The sequence below is a fragment of the Eubalaena glacialis genome, chromosome 7 (genome assembly GCF_028564815.1).
Source record: "Eubalaena glacialis isolate mEubGla1 chromosome 7, mEubGla1.1.hap2.+ XY, whole genome shotgun sequence".
Taxonomy (NCBI): Eukaryota; Metazoa; Chordata; class Mammalia; order Artiodactyla; family Balaenidae; genus Eubalaena; species Eubalaena glacialis.
In genome coordinates, this window is record NC_083722.1 from 93,806,966 (window position 1) to 93,825,999 (window position 19,034).

Below are 19,034 nucleotides of genomic sequence, written 5' to 3' on the forward strand. Positions count from 1 at the left end.
CTTAAATTCCATATACATGCGTTGGCATACGGTATTTGTTTTTCCCTTTCTGACTTACTTCACTCTGTATGACAGACTCTAGGTCCATCCACCTCACTACAAGTAACTCAATTTTGTTCCTTTTTATGGCTGAGTAATATTCCATTGTATATATGTGCCACATCTTCTTTATCCAATCATCTGCTGATGGACATTTAGGTTGCTTCCATGTCCTGGCTATTGTAAATAGAGCTGCAATGAACATTGTGATACATGTCTCTTTTTTTTTTTTTTTTTTTCATGTCTCTTTTTGAATTATGATTTTCTCACGGTATAAGCTCAGTAGTGGGATTGCTGGGTCATATGGTAGTTCTTTTTTTGTCAAACTCCTAATTTATCCCTCCCCTCAACCCTTTTCCCCTTTGGTAACCATACATTTGTTTTCTATGTCTGTGAGTCTACTACTGTCTCATTTTTTATCATTCTGGTCTCCAGCCATTTCTTTAGGGAAAATCAAATGATACACATTATATGCCTCCTGGTCTCTATTCTTCCTTCAAGATAAAATAAGGTATATTTAGGAAAAAACAAAAACCCTGTTTTAATCATTCAATACCAACTCTAAGAGTGTTGTTGTGCCCAAGAACCACTTGTAAATAATTCTTATATTTTTCCTTAAACCTCTCAATTTTATTAAATGTTGCATTTAAGTAGTAGTATCGGAGAAACTGGACTGATGTGCTAATAGTATTTTGCTACATATTTCATATATAATATATATATTAAAATAATACCTAACTCTTAAATTTTCAAAAATGTCCATTTGTGACTTGAGAAATTTAACCTTAATTCCACTGGTGAGATACCCAACATCTATGAGAAAACACTGGTGTTGAAGAGGATGTAGATCTTACATGTCAATTTGTGAGTCCACTTTTTTTTCTGGGACTTGTTTTCCCTTTCACTTCATCTTTTACCCTCCACCTCACTTTTATTTCAGGTTCATATTTTTCTTGTCTTAAATAACGGAAGGGGGAGAGGGACCCTCACTAAATTTCACTCTAAATCAATAAATAATCCAATCACACAGAACAAGACTATCTCAAGATGAAATGTGAACAAAAGCTGATGCTATTATTATTTCATCAGAAACTGGAGAGCAAATGATCAGGCCCCAAGCATCGTCACAGAGCTAGAACAAAGGACTGAATCCTCACCACTGCTTTACGCTGCATCTTCTTTACAAACCACGGGCCCTGGGGCCAAATGGGACGCTACACTCATGAGCTACAAGTAGTTTTCACGTTCTTAAAGGGTTGGGAAAAAATAAAACTACTGCCACTCTTTAGTGACCTGTGGAAATGACGTGAAATTCAAACATCTGTAAACAAATGTTATTGGAAACACAGCCATGCTCATTCACGTACGAATTGCCTACGGCTGCTGGCGCGCTACAACACAGGCGAGTAGTTGTAACAGACCAGGTAGACTGCAAACCTCAAAATATTTACTCTCTGGCTCAGAAAAGGTGTGTTGATCCCTGTCATCAACAGAGAAGTTAGATGACCCTTCTACCATCACACACATACAGAAGCATTTTTTTTTTTTTTTAATTATAAAACTTTTCCAAAGAAACACAGTAGCAAGAAGAGTAAAAGGAATCTCCATGAACGAGCACCAGGATCAGACAAAAAGCTCTTCCCTGTCTCAGGGCACTGCCTGGAAAAACAGACACCCCTGATCAGCACCAGCCTCGTGTTCCCCCATCCTGAGTTTCAGCTCCCCTAATCCCTCCTGCGATTCTGATGACTATTAACCATCCAAAGAGGAAACTAACCTGATACCTTTTTTAAAGCAGCAACATTATTAACAATTAAAAAGCTGCCACCACACATGCACAATAACTTTCTTGTATCTTAATATGCATATCCATAGTCTGATTATAACAGCCTGGACAGATTGACAGGAAATGACTGAGTGTAATGGCTCCAAAGGAGACACTACATTGATCAGTAAATAATACACGTTTTTTGAAACTGTCTAACTGCATATTTACACATGTCAACTCTTATACACTTTGGTGACAGAATTCTTTTTCAGACATCTACGTAAAAAACTCTTAATACTGATTTTTAAAATGTTTTTAATAATTACCAAAAAATGCTTCTAGGATATATAAGGTTTAAATTATAACCACCAAAGAGTGCCACCTGGAGCATTAACTGCTACATCTTTAACATTCCCAGTTATGTCAGGGTATTTGCAAACGTCTCAAAAAGGTTAAAATATAGTTTCGCGTAACACATACCTAGTGCTTACTAGGCGCCAAGCACTGTATTAGGACTTCTCACAGCCAACAAGGTAGATGCTACCCTTGTCCCCATTTTGCAGAGGAAGAGAGGTTTGGAGAGCAGCCTTGACTTGGCCAAGGTAACCCTATCAGTGAGGCCTGGGACTAGGACATGAGTTTATCTTCTCTAATTCAGAGACCAAGCTCTAGGCCTGTACCTGGATGTGGGCCTGAAAATCTTTATTTAACGCGATTCAGGTAGCCTCTGGATCACACGCTGAAGAACACAGCCCAAGGACTTGGAGGTAGAAGAGAAGAAAGTCCAGTGGGCCCTCGGTTCAGGTCCCCTGTACTCCCTGCCAAACACTGTCCACTGGAGGACTAGAGAGAAAATCTATAACCGGTGTATCATAGCCCCTGGCATGTCACATGTGCTCAGTTATGACAGCTATTCAACCACTGTCATTTTTTACAGGTTAGTCAGGGAAGGCTTGTATGTCAGGTAAAGTCATTTTTATCTGTATTGTCCAGAAAATTACTTCAACTCTTGGCTGATTCGGTTAGCATCTCCTCGTCCTAAGACTCCGTATCAATTAAACTACACCAGCAACTGAGGGCTGCCCAAGGTGGTGTGCAGGACGGAGGAACAAAAACCTGGTTCTACCCGGTGACTAGTTTCTCAACACCAGGCTAGATAACGAGCTACATCAGCCCCTCACTGCCCCCTCCCCAATGCACACACCTTTTTTATTAAAAAAGTGGTCAAATATATAAAGAAGTAAAGAAAATAGTGATCATGGACCCCATATGCCCACCACCCAGACTCTAGAAGATCAAGATTATGCTCCATTTTTTCTTTTCTGAAAGATGTAAAGGAAACATGCCATTTCACCTTTACACAATCCAATATGCAACATTAAAAAATATGGAGAAAAAAATCCCCTTAATAATAACTGAATGCACATGCTGTAAGAAAAATTCCACAGAGCATACCTGAAACTAGCCTCCTGGCGCTCTAGCCTGCAAGTCTATCCTGGATGGACAGAAGTCCCTGCAGCCCATAGACAAGGGGCCTAAATGCGCGTGACAAAGTGGCAGACCTGACCTTGTCAATGCCTGGCTCTGGCCCTGGGCACAAAAGCCCAGGAGCGCAGGTTTTCCCTTCCTGCACACGTTCTCTGGATCAGCGGTCCTGCCGGTCCTATGTGGTCTGTTCATATTGTATCAAAGAAGAAAACTCCTCTCCTCGGATATTAGGAACTCCATGAGCCGCCATCACCAAAAGCATCTTTATTTTAGAAGAGGACCTGAAGGAAATACGCAACACTGAGCCCAACTGCATGAAACTGGGAGATTTTAGATTTAGAGGAAAAGCCCAGTGAGTAAGGAATATTTTTGAAAAATTTTTTGGAAGAAGTTATTCCCATTTTTTTAAATCACTGGTCCTATAAACATCCTGTGTGCAGATTAAGCTGCCATTTTAAATGAGTTGGAGTCCATTTCTTCCACAAAGACAACTAGAAGCTACAAAATCTTCCTTGCCTAAATCAAAGGCCCTTAGAGAACCATGGAATCAAAGATGAGGACGTAGCATGCCCTCCTGGTTAAGACACAGGCTTTGAAACTGGCCCACCTTGAGGTAAAACCCACTTGTAAAACCTGCTGTGTGATCCTGAGTAGTAACTTAGACACTGAGCTTCTGTCTTCTCAACAATAAAACCAGAATAATAATATCCAGAACACAGAGACGCTGTTAGAATTACATGAGATACCTAACGTGATATCCAAACCACTGTTGGAAAAATAAATGCCTGATGACTGGCTGCTATAATTACTCGGTACAAATATTACTAAAACCTCACAGAATATGAGGAGGGATGAAAAAGATTTCATCTCATGAGCCTCTTCCAATCACTTGGTTGGAGTTGCATGGAACAAACACTGTGTACAGAAAATCCAAGAGCCACCACCAGAACAGACCATAATGGGGCTCACAGATTTTGGCATCCTTGACCAAAGCCAACCATATCCTACAAATATGGCCCAACAGGTTACCAATTCACATGTTCACAACCACTTTCCAGAAGTCTGGTTACCATGACCATCACAAACAATCAAACAATATGTTGAAATGAAATTACAATGTACATTAACTAAATGGTACTTCAATACGCTAATTGCTCATTTTTCTTTTAAGGAGGAATTAAAAGGATGGCAGTTCTCAACAGGGCAGGGCAGCAGCCTGCATATAAACTGAATGGAAATTTCCTTCTCTTAGCCTCCAAGCATTATTTGAACCAAGTGAAGAGAAAACCGATTATTTTCAAAAACAACATGCCATGCAGCTGAAGTTCCTAGAATTTTACATCACGGAAGATATCATTTGAAATATAATAGCTGAATGCCTTCCTCCCTGGTACAGCTTGCTTCAGTGTATTGATAAAAACCAAGATTAATATGCGAAAGGAAATTGCAAGAAACTTGCCCTGCACCGGTCAGCACCTGGTACATGTATGTGCCCCTCCCTTTAAGAAAGAAACTGTACTCGGAGAGGGAAAGTCTCAGTTTAGCTTTCACCCCACCACTTCCTTGCTGTGTCTGAGCCTGAGTTAATGCACAGGTAACAAGAGGGTGAGGAGAGTCTCTTTCTTGTCTTTTCCAAAGTTACATAAATTGAAGGAAAAAAAAAAAAACAAACCTACAAAACTATAATGTTTCATACACATAACCCCCAAACCAGCTAAAAGGTAGGAAATAAACTGCCTACCAAACCATACAAATACGGTATACACGTGATGTCAAAAATCCAACTGTTACACAACCACATAATTGCCAGAACTGTGCGTAAGATCTTCTCATTAATATAACACACATTTAACCGCTGTGTGCCAGATATTGGGGTAAGTATAGGATATACAAAGACAAACTACAAAGTCTAGTCAAAAGCCACTTGCCTGACGTGATTCTGACCACACTCATGTAAATGGTGAATTGGTAAGCTTGCCTCCAAGAATTTAAGTGGAGTAATTCTGAGGCCACACCCACACTGAGCAGAGGAGAGAATGCGATCAATTAGTGATGTCTGCCAGGGGCACAGGGATGGGCAGGGGTGGGGGAATTATAAAATCGAAAGTGTGTCAAGAATGTTTGTCACTTTTGATTTAGGCAAAGGATTCGATGCTTTGTGCAGATGTCAGGGGAACAAAAGCCTGCCCACTACATTAAAAGTTTACAGTGAATTTGTATGTCCAGAAAAACGTGTGTATAATCCCATAAGGGGCTCAGAGAGAAATGGAAAATACCTGCAATATAAATGCAGATTACGTTTATTACAAAATTGGATCATATTCTCATTCCTAGACTAATTTCCTATATCATAAAACCTATATTCAATTTTATAAATAGCATACACCAAGAATCATAAATTCAGTTAATGCAGAAATTCAACAGATTTTTTTTTTTTTTTTTTTAATAAAAGTGAGAAAAGGCTGTTTTAGAGCAAGTATCAGAAAGGACAGAAAGGGTTCTTTCTTTAAAGATATGTTTTTTCGTCTGACTCTACCTCCTTGGGGACATAACTAGAGAAGAAATAAATTTCACAGCTAATATATATGAAGTAACATGTTTAACATTATCCAATGAATTTATATCTACCTACACCATATAAATTTATCTCACATAAACTGTCACCTCCAAGAGAATTCATTAAAACAATGTTATAGCTTCCGAATTAAATGCAATCTTCTAATTGGAATTTAATCTTGCAATAGTAGTTGGCGGATTTCCTTTTTTAATTGACAAATGGAATAATTCATTAGTTTGTCTTACAGTTCTATGGGAAGAATTTAACAGTAAATGTGACATAGCCACTGCTGTGAGGTACTGGGGGGGTTGTGGGAGGGAAGGGGGCTTGGAGGTTCTTTCATCATCAACAGAACTCCTCCCACTGCTTATGGGCGGGGAAGGATGGACACTCTTCCTCTCACCCTCCTGAATTACGGCATTACTAATATATTCCATTACCTCCACGTAAATGTCATGTTAATTTCTGATCATCATCAAGCCAGACAATGGCTTCCCCCTTGGCCCCTAGCCAATTAGCTATGTGGAAAATAGTCAGCCAATTACATTACTTGTATTAGGTTAGGGACTGGAGAGAGAGAAGCAAAATAAACGCCTCGAAAATACTTCCGAGATAAAATGTAAGTTGACACTGTCTTCCCGTGCTGGAGTCCAAGTTATACAATCTGATAGGCAGCTGCCAGCACTCATAACTGCTTATTAAATCTAGGCACTCTTTATGGCGTGAGTGAAGATCTGTATTTTTACCAATATTAGGTTCATTGTGTTATGAAAGAGACCAAAAAACTTAAGATCATTCGCTCCAGCTTATAAAACACATTCTGTAGTTTATTAAATTGTTAAAATTACTTTTCAAAGTCAACATTTCAGGGACTGAAGTTTCGGCACAACAAAGTGGCTTGGCCCACTGACAGCTTCCCACACAAGGCGGCTCAGAAGGGGAGCCCACCTGCAAGCCTTCCTGTTCCCAGACGCCTGCTACCTGCCCCACCTCCTCCCGGAAGCTGCACCACCGCCACACCGCACCCCAAAACCAATGACCAAAATCCACAGTCTTGAGTTTTATAAAAAATCCAGGAACTTCCAGCCACCGAGTAGCCCACTGTCAAGCCTTACATGAGAAGGATTATTTTCTGTGTTTTTACCGCTTTCTAGTAGGTCAAAAGCTAGGCATTTGATTATGAGAGAGACCCAAAGAGGAACTGTAGGCAAATAAGGAAAAGCAACTGGTGACAAAACAATGCTGCATGATTCTTACACTCTTATCCCAGATCCACCAGCAAGCGACAGTTTACTGGCAGGAGCGATGCAATGCCGAGGCACAGGCTGACAAACAAGCCAACATATTTGCCATCTACGGTCAACTTTTCTCGAGAAAACTCTATGCAAATCCAGACTGTTATTATCACATTTATTAATAACACTGTGGCTAACTGCCTATTAAATATGCACAGACTTAGCCGGTCTTCACTCTTGGAGTCTCATGATGTGCATCAGATAGGTACCAACATCAACTAAAGCTTCACGCCAGTGGGGGGGAAACAGGAGCCAACTCTGATTCCCTGCTGGCGAGGGCATTAAAGAATCACATCACAAAGAGACGCCTCCAGTGCTCAGCCCTTCTTTCTCTGTATCCTGCCCCTAAGCTAATTTATTATGCAAGCACGGTTATCACCAACATAAATTGAGTACATTACCCAACTACTCATTTTCTGAACTTGAAATTTTGCCATGATGATCTACTTGTGTAAACCTTTTATCATATGGCTTCTTTTCTTTTTTTTTTATTTTTTATTTATTTATTTTTGGCTGTGTTGGGTCTTCGTTTCTGTGCGAGGGCTTTCTCTAGTTGCGGTGAGTGGGGGCCACTCTTCATCGCGGTGCGCGGGCCTCTCACTATCGCGGGCTCTCTTGTTGCGGAGCACAGGCTCCAGACGCGCAGGCTCAGTAGTTGTGGCTCACGGGCCCAGTTGCTCCGCGGCATGTGGGATCCTCCCAGACCAGGGCTCGAACCCGTGTCCCCTGCATTGGCAGGCAGACTCTCAACCACTGCGCCACCAGGGAAGCCCCTGGCTTCTTTTCTTTGCACCGGAGTGAGGAGATCTGTTGTTCTAGCTATCTACTGCTCGGACTGGGACCTTGTTCTATCATGAGGTCACTTACCATGAAACATTTCACTCAGAATTGGAGCTGATTTCATGCCTAAAGACTCCAAGTTATCAGCTGTAACAATTAACTGGTGTTTCTTTTGGTTACTTGATAAACTGTCAAGTTCTAAAAGCCGTAGGACTATGAATACGTTTTTGACAACAGAAGGATTAACTAGCTATCAGATATACAATGCATCGCAGGCCAGGTTATTGCATCACAGAGGAAGAGAATCAGTCCTTTAATCAAACCTCGAAGGTGTACTCTGAGGATAAACAATGATAAAGAATCACAACACATACTCCAGCTCATCAGATTTCAGGGATCTCCACTTCCTACTAAAAACACAGTGAAGGCAAATTGATTACAATCTGATAAATACAAAGCATTTCCTTATTTAGAAAAAACTGGTAATCGACTGGGCCTAACTGTATTTTATCAATTCAAGAGATATCATTTTCATTACAGTTCTTCAGATTGATTTTTCACATAGCAGGCCTTACCCAAATGAAATTAATGAATAAAATGAGCCTGGTCTTCAATAAATCCATTCATGTGGTTTTGTTCAATTTCATACGTCAATTTATGACAGTGACATTGAGTCAGACTCTCTCAGTACTGAAGACAGAGATGACAGGTAACCTCAAACCTGAGTTTGTTGCTATTTCAATACCTTGAGCAGAATTCCAACCACTTCTTTGAATTCTCATGTTTATACGAGAGAGACCCAGGCTTTGTTCTCAACTCTACCTGGATCCCCAAAGATATAACTTTTTACAATGTCTGCTATCTGCTCACTGGTCTACAGACCACTCACAAAAGGCTATCATAGCTGGTTAGCAATAGAAAACCTCAGAAGAACTTCATAGGGGAAAGAACCACAGGACTTGCCCAGGACCACCCCGTAAGATGATCAAAGCACCCTAACAGATCTAAAGTTCCATGACTCCATTAACTATTAATTTTCATGGTGCACATCCTTGCCTTATGTGTTACTGGTTTCTACTTGCTTTATTTCTTGCCACGAAAGAATACTGTAAGGAAGATATAAGACTCTGTTTTTCCTCTATCTCCAGCTCCAGCAGAATGAAATGCAAAGGATAAGTAGTCAGATGCCAAACTAGCCTAAGTGGAAGTGAATTTTAAACCCCACAGGCTCTTTGAGGATCATCTGGTCCCTGATATTTGGGCTGGTTGCTTCACCAGGGCTCTTTTAATCTATGAAATGGGAAGGATTTGTCAAAATGACCTCTAACTGTAAAATCTTTGAAAAGCTGGCCCAAACAGCTAAATGCAAAACAACATCTTAAAGAGACACATATCAGCAAAGAACGTTTACAGAATTGCGGGGCTTGGATGTCACAATCTCTGTAATTGAGATAAGCTAGAGAGAATCACTGAGGATAAAATAACCTGGGATACAGCTCTGACCTAGCCCAGGGACACAGACATCTCCATTAGACTCTCTGGGCTGCAGATGCTCCATCTGTAAAGTGAGGGGATTTAAATAGCCAACTTCTAGGGCCTTGTTAGCACTGACAAACACGACACTCTAACCTACCTGCTTTATTTTAAACATAGGAAATCAAAACAGACCAACTTGCCCCATGTCAGCTAGCTATCAGGTCTCCCAATTTCTAATACAGTGCTCTTTCTATTTCACTATACTTCCCTCCATTAAATAGAATCTGTTTCAAATACAACTCCACTAAGACAAACAAGATGAGTTTATGCCAATGGTGCTTATCATTAAATGCCATTCACTGCAAAACTGAAACCAAATGCTTCCCCATAAAGCTGACCTCGTGTTATGACACAGCTACCATTGAATGATGTCAGAGTTTTTACCCAAAACACCTGGCCTCAACCAATTCTTGTCTCTGATAAAGGCAAGTCACAATTGTTCATTCATTACTACAGGGGAGCCCGTGAGTTCTGAAGAACATGATAGATGCCATCAAATATACAGAAAAAGAGCATCACGTCCCTTCTAACTTCCCCCTAAAAATTACAGTGAATAACCAGATGAAGAGAACTATGATAGAAAAAAATGCTCATGAGTCTTTCTGAAAATCTGAGAGACCACAGTTCCCAACACCTTAACTTTCTCAAGAGCCCCAGTCATGTGGAAGGCTTGCGATGGGACTTCCTCAATGAACAAATCAGACTTAAATCCCCCACCACCACCCACGACTCAAGATGAGGTTATGATTGTCTTATTTCATGGTGGTTCATTTTATCACCAAGTTTTAATGGGACCAAAAAAGCAATTACTCTTTCAACTGCGCACGTAGTTCATAATCTAGGTAGTCCACACTTCGGTGTATGCGTAAGAGAATCATGCAAACAAAAAAAGTTCTCCTGTGTCCTATTACGTCTTTTATAAATCCTAAGATCATTGTCCAAGTTATCCAAAAAGGTTATACCAGAAAACAATGACAGGGTGACTCTTCTTTCGAAACGAGAGTCTCTCATCTTCAGTGTAATGGTTCTGATGAATTTGGGACTTTTTTCAGTTTCCTGCACTGTGCAGGACCCCTTCAGCCAACATTTGGTCTTATGAATTTTCAGACGAATAATCGTAAATGTTCACTCACCCTTTTGGCCAGCAGGCATCACATCCGTCCGTTCATGGTTGACAGCAAATCAGACAAGGGATTGAAGCCCTCACCATTGCCCAAATGTTTCGTTCGGAAACTGGAATTGTCAGCAAAAGCTCCTGGGACACTGCAATACAAATTTTTTTTTTTTTTTTTTTTTTTTACACATAGCTAAGATGTAACTTCTAAAACCACCACTTCCTTAAACTTGAAAACAGCACGACAGACATCGAATCTAGAGGTAGGGGAAAACACCTTTCAAACGAGGGTATGTCAATATATCAAGTGTGATGTTGTAAAATATGAACCGGAAATAATGTTTTGAAAGATACAGTTACCAATTACTTCAACACATACCCTGAAAGGTTGTTGTTTATTGCAGACTTTGTGCCAAATATTTTATGTATTTTGGCGTTACAAAAATATTTTTTGTCCAATTGTCAAGTGCCCAGGTAACAATAAGCTGCTTTAGCTCAAATCAGACATGGATAAATGTATTGATTCCTATTAAGTAACTCTCTTTTCCAGAAGATAAAAACATATGAAAATAAAATTATTTCAAACATAACAGTGAACATCCAAACTGGGAAGAGAGGTAACCATAATCATTTTCCTCCAAAATAATTCTATAAATGTTTATGAATTACATAAGGAGCAAGACTCAGAGATATTTCCATCAAGAGAAAACATACTACGTAATGTGTAGACATCCAAGTGGAGAAGCCTGAATTCTGGACCCAGTATTGTCATCAATCACTTGTGTGGCTCCAGGAAAGCCATTTAATGCCTCAGGATCCCAGTTCTTTAATCTGCAAGGTCAAGTCATTAACTGATGCTCTCCACATCCCTTCTTCCTCTCAGCATCTTTGTCTTTTTGGTTAAAGCACACTTATTCCAAATAACCTAAACTATTAGCTTCTCCTTTAAGCTTCCGGATTAAAAAGAAGGTTTTTACCACAAATCACTCCTATGCTGATCTGCCATCAACACCAGAGCTGAGCTGTGGGCAGAGGGTCGTGCACCTGAGCAGAAGAATTCTCACCCTGGCACTAGTGCCAAGCCTTGGTGCACCTGCACCCTCGGCAGCTGACAACATTCACTGGGTGCCCAAGGAAGGCTTCCATTCCTCTCCCAAGAGTACGGCTCCAACTCCTATGGAAATGTGCCCACATGTACTATAGACGAGTGTTTCTCAAACTTTAGTACGTGGAAGAATAACTTGAAGAGCTTTTTAAAATACAGATTCCTGGGCCCCATCCCCACAGACACTGATTCATTGGTCTGGAATTGGGCCTGAGATTCTGTATTTCTACCAAAATACCAAGGAAGGTGGATACTGCCAATCACAGTTTGTGTCCAAAGGATAAAGCCCCGTCGTCCAAACTTCAGGTAGCCTTGAGACCCAAGAAGCATTTCCAAGGCTCACGGAAGCTCTGCAAAGCTACTAAGTCGACATCACGTAGCAAAAAGAAAGGGGCTGAGAAAGCTCACCATCTTTAGGACAAAATCTTTTTCTTTCTCTGGCCTAGAAGGCCCTGCATAATCTGGTCACTTTCTGCTTCTCTGACACTGCTGCCAGCCACCAACTCCATAACCATATACAACATGGATGCGGTGGCCTTCCTTCCATTTCAAGCAAGCCAAGGGTTTTGCTGCCTCAGGCCTGGTGCACTGGCTTTCCCAGCTACCTGGAACGCCACGATCTTACTCCTTACACAAGTGGCTCCTTCTCATCACAGGGTCTTAGGGGCAAAGGCCACTTCAAGAAGGCTGTCCCACCTACCTACTTAAGCTAGGTCCCCAGTCACTCTAATTACATCGTCCTATTTGCTTTCCCCAGAGCTCTTATCATCACCTATAAACTTTTTTCTCATTTATTCACTTGTCCTCTCCACTAGACTATAAACTCCACACGATAAGGAAACGTCTCTGTTGGGTTCATCACTGTCCTCCAAAAATTCAGAAGAACGCTGGGCTCACAGCAGCCACTCAATACAGACCGAGTCAACAAACCAATCAACAAGTGAAAGAATTAATTCCTCAGCATCCTCTAAACGTACAATTGCCATTTATTGAAAACTCATGCTGTACTGCATATTGTTTTCAAGTATTTTACAACAGGTATTTCATTTAATTCTATTCTTACCACCAAGTTCCTAGTAGATACTCTTACATGCAGATAAGAAAACTGAGGTGCAGAGAGTTTTAGTAACCTGCCCAAGATCACACAGCTACAGGGGCTTGACTCTACACAGCTTGCGCTCACAAGGAATCCGTATTTTTCCAGCCAATACACTAATACAAAAATTGTGTGTGCCTACCTTGCACTAGACACTCTTCTGACTGCAGCTTGCCTGGGTGAGTTTTGGTTGCAAGGCCTTGTAGAGGATACTTAACCTTTCAGACCTGAGCTTCCTTGTTCATATGGGGAAAGCTAAGGCGTCCCACAGTGACCAGGCAGATAATGCAAGTGAATGAGGCAGGCCAGGTATAAGGTACAGGGAGTGAGGAGGGAGGCGGCAGACTGGAGGCCCCGGGCTTTCTCAGCTAACAGGGCAGCCAGTGGCTCCACAAGCCCATTATTGCCACGTGGCAACATGAACCCAGGGCTACAGGAGCTTTCAATTCCACAAACAAAGGCAGAAATCCAGATGACTATTTTGTGAAATTTCCTCATTTTTCAAAGACAGCAGCTAACGTTTTAATAGTACACATTAAACAAAGAAAAGAAAAAGAACCCTTGCAACCCGTGTAACAAATTATGGCTAGGGTTACGCCACGGCTCAGGTCTGCAATTCTACAGGGATTCGGAAGCACAGAGAAGCTGCAAAAGTGGACACAGGAAAACACAGTAGGTATCTGGGCAGTTAAGGGCTTTTGAGAGCGATTATCTTGGGCAAGTTTTGGAAGGAACTGGAAGATGGGGTGGAAAAGGGATCCCATCAAATCAGGACATCATGGTCAAAGGCTTACAGGCGGATGAAACAGGCAAGACACACCAAAGAACAGCGGTGAGGAGGGAGGGATCACGCTTCTGTTCAGCATGGGAGCAGCGTCTGGCTTCTAGCTAAGACGTAAGTTGGTCAATCAACGCTTAAGAGTATCATTAGTGCTGTCCGGTTTGACCTCCTAAAACATTACAGTCCCCAGGCATATCCAAAAATAAAGGACAAACTATCACCGTGGTGTGTGGAATTTTTCTGGTTTTGTTTGTGTGTTTTGTTAAGAATCCAACTGACCCAATACCGGATTCCATCTCCACCGAGCTCTATAACTCTAACCAAAATACTATGTGAATGATATATACTGTAGTTTTTATACGGACTTATAGTATATATACTATAAATACACTCTCTATATACACATACATATAATACATACATACACATATACACATATATATAAAATACAAGCTCTATAACTCTAACCAAAATACTATATAAACTATAGATACTATAGTTTTTAATATGCATTTATAGTACATATACTATAAAATACACACTATATATATACATACTACAATACATGCACATATACTATAAAATATAAGCTGTATAACTCTAACCAAAATACCACAAACTATATACTATACTATAGCTTTTTAGGTGTTCATAGTACATATACTATAAAATACATATAGTATATAGTATAGCATGTAAAATACATATAGTATATAGTATAGCATATACCTATATATAATACACACATATATACTATAAAATCAAGTTCTATAACTCTAACCAAAACTCTGACCTCTAGAAATGAAAAACATAGCAACTGAAATTTAAAAGGAAAAAAAAAAAAAACCCACCAGAAGAGAAGACAGTATCCAAATAAATTATCCAGAACACTGCCCAGAGGCAAAAACTATCTACCTAGAATTATATGCCCAGAAAAATTACCTTTCAAAAATGAGGGTGAAATAAAGACCTTTTCAGACAAACAAAAGTTCATCACCTCTCTACAAGGACATTCAGAAAGATGCATTTCAGGCCCAAAGAAAAGGATTTTAGGAAGAAGGTTGCTTGATCTAAGAAGGAAGGGGGAGCCAAAATAATGTAGAACTTTGGAGTAAATGAAAAGTGAATGCTTTAAAATGACATGCAGGTCTCAAAATTAAAAAAAAAAAAAAAAAAAAAAAAATTCTGGCAACACCATCACTTGCTTCCCACCTAGGCTTACTCGTTCACACTGGCTGTCAATCACCAAGGTCCTGGACTGCAAACTTGATATGGAACGAGGGCACCAGCTTGAAATGCAGATTCCTGCCCAGAGATTATCAATCTGCATTTCTACCAGATACTCCAGGGAACTCTGACGAAGGTGCGCCCTTGCCTCTACTCTGAAGAGTGCTGCGCCACTGCAGGGCCAGGAATCCAGTGAGCCCCAGGGGCTCAGCCTGGGGAGGTCCCGGCTGACACTCCAGCTGGCCTTTGTTCTTTTCCACTTCACTTACAGCCCCAGAGAGCACCTTGGCCCAGTGGGTCAGCAGCAACCCTGCCTCAACCCTGCTAGTCAGGAGCTGCAATAAATTAAAAGCCCATTAAACTATTTTAGAGAAAAGCCTAGAAGTGCTGAACCATTAATTGTGCCATATTCAATCTGTTTTCCCGGAGATTTGAAAAGCCAGATTACCATCTTGGGGGTCATTAGAAAGAATGAAGCTTTCTCCTTTTTCAATTTACATATTTAAAAATGCATAGATCCTTCCAGTGGCTACTACAACAGGCTTTCCAAGTCCGGGGGCGGCCACTCCCCCCTCTAACCAAAGAGAAAGAAGCCTGGGGTGCCGTGGGGTCTTGCCTTGTGTTTTCAAGTAAGGAATCAAAACTCAGGGCCTGTGGTTGCAAAACAGCTCCAGGAAAACAGGTAGAGGCAGCCACAAAACAACAGTGCTGTTTTCTTGTTTTGTTCTCCCCTCTTTATTTTTCCCTGCAGCAATCCTCGCTCAGCACAAGTCTGCAGGGAGCTGGAAAGAGCAGCTGTGGTTCCCTGAGGCCAAGACCTAGCAATCAAGTTGTTTACCAAACACTGCCAGGCACCGGGAAAACAACAACAGCACAGGCAGCATTTGCATCTGTTTTTCAAAAACAACCTCCAAAAGTCTGGGCCCTGCCGGGTACTTCCTGGCATGGCTGAGAGGAGCACTTGGAAATTAAAGGCATGAACTGCCTGGGGTACGAGCCCCTATGGCCTACATGTCATCCATTATTCCATTTCTTTTGAAGAGTGCCTATCCGAAAAATAAAAAGGATTGGGGGTGTGCAGAGTTTCCAAGCAGGGGATTCAAACAGACAGCATGCTCATCACTGGCCTTTCCAAGCAAGATAACAGTGGCCATTTTAGCAAACTGGCATACTTTGCTGGCCATCTAACACCTCAAGACATCCAGCTGTGGTTCTCAATCTTGAACGAGCACCAGAACCTCCGGGAGGGCTACGAAAACACAGATTGCTGGGCCCCTCCCCTGGAGTGTCTCATTCAGTAGGTACAGGGCGGGGCCTGAAAATCTCCAGCAAGTTCCCACGTGATGCCGGTGCCACTGGTGCAGGCACCATGCTTTGGGAAGCACTGCTTGTAAAGCTAGGTGCTTCCTTACCATCCGGAAGATCTGGGGCCTCCTGTCCCACATTAACCTTTCCCATGCATCTGGCAGTGTCACACCCAAAGGAGGTCACAGAACAAAACGGACCGGATGGTTTTCCATTTGTTCCTCCAGGTCCTCCATCTGCCATGTTGCCCCAGCCCTCCACCTTGCTCTGTGTGTCTTGGAAGGCCCCCCTGCGTGGATGCATCAACAGGTACCCTTGTCTTCTCGCTTCCAGCTGGTACAACCAATGGAGGTCTCATCTCAGGAGGACAGAGAAGATGGGGCATTTATCACCGGAGCACCGGAGGTTAACTATGAAGGATCACAGCTCCTGCCAGGCGGTCCTCTCCCTACAGCTACTGTATCCAGGCTCCACCACGTGGCCCCGCTTTGTCCTCTCAGACCTAGGAAAGGGACAAGCCACCTATTTCCTACCGGGACCCTGACACAAAACTCAAATTCAGTGGCTTCTCCACTAGATTTCCCTTGGCTTGAGAATGCTATATCTGGAATTTTTTAGACCCACACTACATAAATAAGTATATGTGTACATACACACCCATATGCACACACAAATATACACGTACATATGATTATACATCTATATACATATACATCTTTGTAGATTTCTTCATGTAGCTCCATCAGGTAGGTCAGGAGACCTGGGAGGCCACGGCCAAGGCCATCTCATGGGGTTTGCACCTGTGTTCCTTCAGGTCCCTGAGCCACAGGAAGAGCGGGCCCACTCTGTCTAATCGGTTACACAACCTGATAGGAAGGGGAGCATTTGTGAGAGCTTCAATCCTTCTCTAATTTACTAACTTAGTTTCTCCTTTGTTGCAAATAGCACCAAAATAGAAAGAGAACAGAAGTGGGTGGAGCAGGTTCCATCACCAGCTCCTGGGAATAACTTTCTGACAACGCTGAACCCAGTTCAGAAAGCACATCGGCTGCGGAAAATGGCGTGTGTTGTCAGCTCACAAATAAAACGCCAATCTGCCCCAATTAATAAGGCTCGGAGAAGAAGAATAATACTTCTGTTTTTAAAATAATCGTAACCTCAAATGTACCCTAGATAGGCATCTATCTGAACAGCTAAGTTCTAAAGTTCTAGTCAAAATGGTCACCCAGATTTAACCAAATGGGTCACACCACAGCAACACGTGTGGCTTCAATGAGCCCACTGGAGTTCATTTCAATTAAGTTCCCTAGAACTAATCACTATTACTTTTACTTAACTTTCACTAATAAGATTTCTTTCAACTCACCAGAGGACTTACTGATATCTCTGTTCAAAAACAGGTTTTTAAGTAAACCCCTTAGATTAATTAGAACACATGGGGAATATGGTGTCTGTGTAATTACTTTTCTAGTTCACTGAGGCTTAACCAGAAACCTGTTTTGTTTGTTTATTGCTCTTCTTCACTAAAAATCCCCTAAACAACATTCCATTTAAAACTTGAAGCCTGGCCCTCCTGCTGCATCTGTCTGCCTCTCCCCATCTCCCCAGTAAGAACCCAGCTACTGTCTGAACCCTGCCAAAGACAATGAGTGACTTAACTGTCACCCCCTCTTCAAGGAGTAGATGTACCCTCATCCTGTTGCCTCCCGGCCATTCTAGAATCCCATTTCATCCTTCATCTTGGCTCCAGTGCTCACTTCTTCCCACCGCCCTCCGAGACCAACATCATGAACAATCTGGAGACTTTCCTTTTTCCTTAAAGATGTCCCTTTCACCTTTCCCAGAAACCATTCACTCAATATCCCTTGACCTCAGGCAAACAAAGAGGGAAGAGTTGGCCTTTCTTTAATTCCCTTTGTTAGAGCCAAGTTCTGGCTCTGCTAACAGTCTACCTTGCCTGCCATCTACCCCCAAGGAGAACACCACTGTCCCTCCCCACTGTGATTCCCTGATCCTTGAAAACCCTTCTTCTGATGACCGTATGTGAGGGGACCACTGCTCCCAACCCAGCCACACGGCTTTTGCCTCTAAATGTCAAGGATGCTCTTCTACACCTTTCTCAGATGTTTTAATATCTGGTTCACAATTTCGGTCTACATCCCTTCACTGTGGCCACTTCTATCGACCTCAACAGCCACGAAGATTGTCCTTCCAACAGCCTGGCCAAGGCTAACATCAGGCCTGGTACAGATAAGGCACCACTCAAAAAAAAAAAAAAAAATCATTCACTGAGCGAATACACTCCTGGTTATCTTAACTTTCTTACCCTAAAAGCTTCCAGTCTATGTGAAAAGCAGTATAGGGCAGTAGTTGAGAGCACAGGCTATGGAACAGACTTCCCATGTCCCATCCTAGCTATGCTACTTACTAGCTATAACCTTGGGCAAATTCCTCCATACCTGAAAATTGGGATAATATTTGTCCATAAGAGTAAGGGCTCATTAAATGCTGATTAACCAGAACCACTTGCTCTACACCTGAGGGCGTGGCCAAAACTTGGATCTCACCATCCCTTAGAACTGCTCCACCTCGAACGAAGACCTTGAATTCTGAAATTCACTAACAACCTCCCACAGAGCCACCTGGGACTGGGCCACCTCTCCTGAATTTGCTCCTGGACTGCACGGAGACAAGGCACCGTCCTTCAAGTCCTTAACTCTTTGCCACACGCACAATTTGTCATCCCCCTTCTAACCTTCCTCTCTCTTACAGCATCGAAGGCTCACTCCATGTACCCTGAAAACCCCTGTATCACTCAGGATGCCCTTGTCTTTTCTACCAACTTCCTGCTCGAGCCCTTTGGTTCCTTCACCAGAGTGATCTGGGTGAGGCCAGGCTTGGGTGTGATTCATGGTTTATACCCTGGATGTCTACACTACAGTG

General features: G+C 42.0%; 1 protein-coding gene across 6 annotated transcripts in view; it reads right to left on the reverse strand.

Annotated features, from left to right (window-relative positions):
- FOXP1 (forkhead box P1) overlaps positions 1 to 19,034 on the reverse strand; it is a 590,013-nt gene that overhangs the window by 484,099 nt on the left and 86,880 nt on the right. For 4 of the 6 annotated variants that reach the window (XM_061197151.1, XM_061197150.1, XM_061197145.1 and 1 more), the window contains exon 3: positions 10,597 to 10,726. The exons of the other annotated variants lie outside the window; for them this stretch is intronic. The gene's annotated coding sequence lies outside the window, so the exon portion shown is untranslated. The remainder of the gene's footprint in view (positions 1 to 10,596; positions 10,727 to 19,034) is intronic. 6 annotated transcript variants of the gene reach the window in all.